Source organism: Halichoerus grypus, chromosome 2 (genome assembly GCF_964656455.1).
Source record: "Halichoerus grypus chromosome 2, mHalGry1.hap1.1, whole genome shotgun sequence".
In the NCBI taxonomy this organism is placed as follows: domain Eukaryota; kingdom Metazoa; phylum Chordata; class Mammalia; order Carnivora; family Phocidae; genus Halichoerus; species Halichoerus grypus.
This window is the reverse complement of record NC_135713.1, coordinates 142,386,142-142,393,269: the sequence shown is the minus strand read 5'-3', so window position 1 is coordinate 142,393,269 and position 7,128 is coordinate 142,386,142. Positions and strand designations below refer to the sequence as shown.

The window sequence follows — 7,128 nt, the reverse complement described above, 5'->3', positions numbered from 1 at the left end:
TTTGCACACATGTGTGAATATATACTGAGCTTTTATTTATTTATTTATTAAAAATTTTTTTTTTTTTTTTTTTTTTGAGAGAGAGAATGTGTGCATGTTGGGGGGCGGGCAGAGAGAGAGGGAGAGAGAGAATCTTAAGCAGCCTCCATGCCCAGCTGGAGCCCAGAGCGGGTCTCCATCTCACAACCCTGAGATCATGATCTGAGCCAAAATCAAGAGTCAGATGCTTAACTGTCTGGGTCACCCAGGTTGCCCCCTGAGCTCTTATTTTCATTAATTTTATACATATATGGGATCAAACTCTCTGTCTAAAAAATCTGGTTTCATTGCAGGTTTTGAAAGCAGTGGAATGACTGCAATGAAGGAGAATAACAGAGACCTTATGTAATCTACACACCTGAAAACCAGTGTTTGTATAATGAGGAATTGCCTGAATTACTTAAGATATTTAAAGGAGCAAAACTCTACAAGGTGATTTTCAAGCTATTCATGTGAAAGGTGTGAAAGTTTGTGGGACCAGAAACTAATAGGACAAATCCCACACAACACACACAAAAAGTCTCCCGACCATGAAGTCATGAAGTCACATCTTTTGGCTTACATATAAAAAGTGCAGGCAACTTACTTGTTTTCCTTTGACTGGTTGATACCTTAAGAAATTAACACCTTTTCTATATGTGTTAAATTTTTGCATTTTCCTTCATCCTCTGTTAAAGTGAGGAATCACAGCTAGTTGAATTAATTATCCAAATTAGAATATGCATAATATTAAAGCCAGATATTTTAGAGATCTAAAGCCTGGAGAAAATTAGATAAGCTACAGATTTCTCATGGAAGTCATAACCTCAATTTAGAGACTGGTTGTATCTATGGTAAAGAAGAGAGAAGGGGCGTTACCTTCCAAATTAGTGTCCAGTTATTGTTGTTACAGATGAAAAAATACCTTGCTAGTTTTATAGCTATTTGGGTTTCACTTGGAAAGATCAGGTGCTTTAGGTTGTTGCTTCTTCTGTTGGCACAAGGCAGTCTCTCTCTTTGATCATCTGATCTGTAGACTGATGTACAGAGGTTGCAAGTTGTACCGTCTCTGGTGGGGTGTTTTCCTCCACCTCAAACCATGGAGAAGCTCTCCAGCTTCTATGCCTCTCCACATGTCAGTCTTCCCCAGAGTTCAAAAGGGCTTTCTGGGGGTGGGGTGGGATGGAGACTCAGTGGATTTGGGGCCTCAACTCCCACTTGGAACCAAGTCAGCTACATTTTAGGATAAGAATCTTTCTTTCTTTTTTTAAAAAATATTTTATTTATTTATTTGACAGAGAGAGACACAGCGAGAGAGGGAACAAAACAGGGGGAGTGGGAGAGGGAGAAGCAGACTTCCCGCCGAGCAGGGAGCCCGATGCGGGGCTCGATCCCAGGACCCTGAGATCATGACCTGAGCTGAAGGCAGACGCTTAACGACTGAGCCACCCAGGTGCCCCCCAAAAGATCTTATTTTTAAGTAATCTCTACACCCAACATGGGGCTCGAACTCACAACCTCGAGATCGAGAGTTGCATGCTCTATTGACTGAGCCAGCCAGACTCCCCTAATTTTTAGTTGCTTTATAGACCTTATAAACTAGCATTTACTAAATGCCTCCTTTATGTAAAACATTCAGCGTTTATTTCCAGCTTTTTTTGACCAGGGAGAAATGCATACTTTATGCCCTTTGCTTTAGACTTGAGCAGAACCATGTAAGCAAAGATACTTGGATGTTGTAGGGACTGGGTGTTTTATGGCTTTTTTTTTTTTTTTTTTTGTCCTTTGGCCAAACTACCTGTCATCAAGAGGATTGATTTTTGATGAGCTGGTGTAAAGTAATCGCAGTTTAGGAGGCCAGACTGAGAAGCAGATCAAGCAAACAAATACGTCTGTTAATGATCTGTGCATATGGAGTTTTACGGTTTCTAAAATGTACCTACTGGCTTTAATTTATGTGAGCTACAGTTTAAGGAATGACAGCACAACCAACTTGGATGGCAAGAGATGGAGATGGTATTAAACCAAGTAGATTCTGAAATGTCTGAAAATGCAAATGACTATGGCATTTGTTAATGAGGTTGCTATTTTTAAAGACACCCACTAATACAGCCAATCTGTTTCATAGCACAAGGTGACTTTTATGTTATTGCTCCTTCTCTATTTATTTTCTCCTTTTTCTCACCTTCCACTTAAATGTTTCTTTTCCGCTCTCTTTTTCTTCCGGTAGGATCCACTCAGCTACTGCAATTGGGTTGGGAAGCACAGAATAGGAAATGTACCTGGTTTGCCTACACCGGTCATTTGTCAAGAGGGTTCTGGGATCTTCCTTTCGATTCCTGGAGGTCAGCAATGGCTGCCTTCATATTTGGAAAGATTCAGGTGAACTTGAACACTGTACTGGAATTTAGGAGGTGTAGGTGTGTGAGAGCCACAAACTCTTTAACAGTTTGGGTGAACTAAAACGGTGATTTGATCTTTCTTGGCTGCAGTCTTCTTAGTCTATAAAGTGGGGGGCTTGGAGAAGAGAAAATCAACACTGACCCTGTTGAGGTCAGTTCACCATAGCTATCAAAATTATAAATGCAGGGTGCCTGGGTGGCTCAGTTGGTTAAGCGACTGCCTTTGGCTCAGGTCATGATCCTGGAGTCCCGGGATCGAGTCCCACATTGGGCTCCCTGCTTAGCAGGCAGTCTGCTTCTCCCTCTGACCCCCCCCTTGTGCTCTCTCTCTCTTTCATTCTCTCTCTCATATAAATAAATAAAATCTTTAAAAAAAATTACAAATGCAGATACCTCTCAATCAATCGCACATCTGAGAGTTCATCTTTCAGATTGTGAAATGACAGACATCAAAAGGTATTCATTGCTGCATTGTTTGTATTATCAGAAGCCTGGGAGCAACACGATAGAGATTGTTAAATACGTTTTCGTACATCTGTACTATAGAATCTCATATAGCTGTATGAAAGAGAGAAGAAACTCCAATGCTGACATGCATGTCTGGGATACATTGTTAAATGAGAAAATCAAGATTCAGAAGAATATGTATAATGTACAGTCTTTTGTTTAATAGAAGGGAGGAGAAACAAGAATATATGTTAATGCTTGATCTTACTTGCACGGAGAAAATTTGGAAGGAGGCACGAGAAGCTAATTGAGAACCAAAACCATCTACTCCCTTACTGAGCCTGATCATGGAGAGTGGAAACCACACCCTACTGTCTCAACTGACACCACTTTGTTTTTCCACTCTCTCTAGTACCATATTTTTTCCTCTTGGGCAGTTGTCATGCCCAAGCCAATGGCTTGAATGCTTGTTACAGGAGCTTCTCAGAAGACCCATCCAGTCTTCACTGGAAAACATCAACAATTTGTGCATTAGGATTCTGAATCCCTTAGTCTCAAAATCCTCACTTTGATGGCTTCATTAATCCTGGGCTGTTATGTTGTGATTCTTACCCAGTCTCAGTCAAGTCCGAACATTGAAAGACAAGCCTTAAGCCAAACTTCCATTTCTCAATAAATTTTGACTTTACCTTACCCTCTCTGAGACACAACAAAGCTTTGGGATGTCGTGTGCTCTTGCTTCCTGCAGTAAGCAACAAACTCAAGCTTCATCTAATCAACAAACTGTGTTGGTGATCTTGGCGGAACCAGCTTTTGTTAGATTAAAAGGTAGTTGCCTGATGGGGTGGGTATATATGTGTAAAGGAACTGTCAGATGATGCAAAGTGGGGGCAAGACCCTTCACTGAGTATTTTTACATTGTTCAATAATGTGAATGCATTATCTGTTAAAAATGAAATACAATAAAAGTAAATCTTATTTTGAATAAATAAAAATACAAAATAAAATCAGGGGTTAATTATTAAATCACTAAATTTCCTTCCAATGCCATGATTCCATTACAATTTCATATTGTCCACTAAGAAAGTAATTTCCAAAATTGCAATATGGAAGACAGCTGCTCAGTTTCTGTCCTGTTGTAATGGGATAGCTTTCAAATCCCCAGTTTATGGATTCACCCATGTTTCTAACACTGATTTCAATTAACATTTGTCAGAGCTAAAAATACAAATTTTATTTAGAGCCCAGGACTATTTTGACAGAATGATTTTCAACATTGTGACTTTTTAGCACAGGAGACTTTGGTTTTAATTGGAAAACCAATTACTTTAACAACTATTCTGCTCCTGCCCTTTAACATAATTTATATAAAAAAAGGCCTATATTTTTGGAAGGTTATAATGATTATTATGATTAGGGATGATTAGTGACTGACAGGAAATCCAGGTGTCCCAGGGAGCATTGCATCTAACTTCAGAGGACTCTGAAGGTACTCTCAGAGCCTTGGGAGTCTGGAATTTACAGGTCTGTTGCTGAAGTTGAGGAGTTGGAAGTAACAGGAAGGAAGGGAGGAAGGAAAGGAGGGAGGGAAGAGAGGAAGGAAGGGAGGGAAGAAGTGGTGAAGGAGGGAGGGAGGAAGGAAATTGGCCAAAAAGGGAAAAGAGAGAGAAATTTGTAAAAGCAGTGAGAATGAGTAGCAAAACTGACTTTGGTACTTTTTGTTAGGACCATAGTTTGTTTTGCCTTTTTTTTTTTTTAAATAAGGTATGGAGGGGAGGAGCTAGATTAAAAGAAGAACAAGAAAAGAAGTGATACATTGTGAGGATATGCTATGGTTAAGTATTAAGGAAAAGTAAGCTGTGTAAATCCTTTTTTATAATCTTATCAGCTAAAAGATAGATTATAAATTATAATCTATATCTCTGCTATAAATTAGACAGAGGTAACTGAAAACGAACCCTGATCACTTAGGTTTTATTCCTCAGGATCCACATTCTTTAGGTACCTTCTTTTTACCTTATTAAATCTGAGGGTAGAGAGAAAGAAATGATTAATTTTCAAAGTATTGTAACATAGATCTTGCATTTGCATAATAATATGTTTTGTTTGAATGGCATTTACAATTTGCCAGGGGCTCTCAAATCCATTCTTATTCCTGATATTATTCACTGTTGTCTGTGTATGGCAGTGGAACAAAGAATATATTCTTTCTTTCTCTCAATGGTGTTTTTTTTTCCTTTCATCCAATTAATAAATTTAACATTTACTCTCATCTTTCAGGCAGAAATACTTATCCTACTTCTTATCACTCAACACAAAACCCAATTACACATTCCAGAGAATTTTTTGCAACCCGTGCCCTCTGTTAAGCACAACCTCAGTTGGCCCTGTCAGTTCAATGCTTTGCTTATGAACCGCTCTCTTCACTCATGATCATTTTATTTTTTTTCTCTGTAAATTGACAAAGGCTGACATTTGCATATTGGCATATGGGATTGAAGTTTCTAAAACTCGGAGATTCAGTTTTCCTTTGTACCGAAGCAGTTGGATTGAAATTCTCTTTATCCTGCCATTGATTCTGATGTAAATTTGGATCCCCAGGGGCCCCAGGTGTAGACAAAAGAACACCCAGCTGCTAGTTGGGTCTGTGTTGCCTAGAACACAGGGAGGCAGCCTGGAAGGGCATCTGCGTGAAGACTGAGGATGACTTCTGGGAGAGAACTCATCCAAAGGGTGAATTCGAATACTGCCTGCAGTCTGTCCATCGGTTCTGTTTCCTCCCCAGCCCTGTGGATACTTATCTGCCTCTTTGATGATAGGAGAGAGGTTGGTAAAAGCAAGAAATAACTGTGGTAGGGATCACCATGGAGCTCTGTACCTTGGTGCACCTGTGGGCAGGGGTGGAAGGGTCTTATAGACACCATGGGTTTTGCATGATTAAGTGGCACTGCCTGGTGGCCACGGTGATGGCGACTAAAAGCTGACAAAGTGTTTACGGGGTAGTTAAGAAGACCGAATCTTGAGCCTCATGATAAGCCTCCTGGCATTGACAATTGAAAGCTTCGATAAAACACTAGTTAAGAAATGTTTATTGTCATGAAAAGACAATTCTTTAGATGACATCCATTTCTTAGTGTGGGATCTAGGTTGGGCTGATTTACATGGGTCCGAAAATTGGAAGGATTTCTACGTAGGAATCTCAGTAATTACTAACTGGATTTGGCAAGGAGCTAGCCTAATTAATGCTAGCTTTCGTGCCAAATTTTTAACTGTTTATCAGTCATTCCCAACAAAGAGCTGGAGCTCATTCTCAGTGATTCTGGTGAAAGTAGCAGTGAAATCCGAGGTAGTTTCAGAAGAATAATATAGTTCCTGAAGGGAACATTTACAGGTAAATTGAATTCGCCAGACCTTGAGCAGACTCTACCCACAACACACAGGGGGTATGGAACTTCAGTGAGGCTCAGGAAGGTTCTTTAACAAGAGACACTGGTTAATTTTAGGAGGTATATACTGCAAAACCTATTAAAATGACTTCCAATTTTTTTAAAAGATTTATTTATTTACGTGATCTCTACACCTAACATGGGGCTTGAATTCACGACCCCAAGATCAAAAGTTGCACGCTCTACTGACTGAGGCAGGCAGGAGCCCCAAAATGACTTCTAAATTTTTTTTTAAAGTAGACTCCACGCTGGGCGCAATGCAGGGCTTGAACTCACGATCTTAAGATCAAGACCCGAGCTGAGATCAAGAGTCGGATGCTCAACTAACTGAGCCACCCAGTGGCCCCTGACTCTTAAACTCAAAGAACATAGGATCTCTCTCACAGACCTTTCGGGCGTCACAACTGAAGTTCACAGCTATTAAAAAAAAAAAAGGCATCTTTTATATCTATGGGAAAAAGTATTCAGTGTTCCAAATATTTGATGAACTAATGAATGACTACTGATCCCTGAAAGTCTCTTCCAACTTTGTGAGAAGTGAAATTGTAGTAAGAAGAGTGTCTTTGCTGGCCTTCTTTGTGTTTATAAAGTCTCTTATCTAGAATCAAGGTTTTGTGTTGGCTGATTTGGGTATTTCTGTGCTGGAAACTAGGATGTGGACCAGATGACAGTGAGAATTTATTCCAGTCCTAGAACTCTAGTATTTTCCTCATAAAGTCCAATTTCTGTGCATTCCTGATCACCATGGTCCAGAGACTCCTTCCTCTCTGGTAGGGGGAGGGATTTCAAATTTTGGTCAATTTTTCGTTCTTTTA

The 7,128-nt window shown here is 39.8% G+C and overlaps 1 long non-coding RNA gene across 1 annotated transcript in view; it reads left to right on the top strand.

The window, feature by feature from the left end:
• The first annotated feature begins 300 nt into the window (after positions 1-300).
• Positions 301-7,128, top strand: part of LOC118519013 (uncharacterized) — a 47,136-nt gene continuing 40,308 nt past the window's right edge. Inside the window, exon 1 of the long non-coding RNA XR_004908966.2 lies at positions 301-471. This is a non-coding gene — a long non-coding RNA (uncharacterized LOC118519013). The remainder of the gene's footprint in view (positions 472-7,128) is intronic.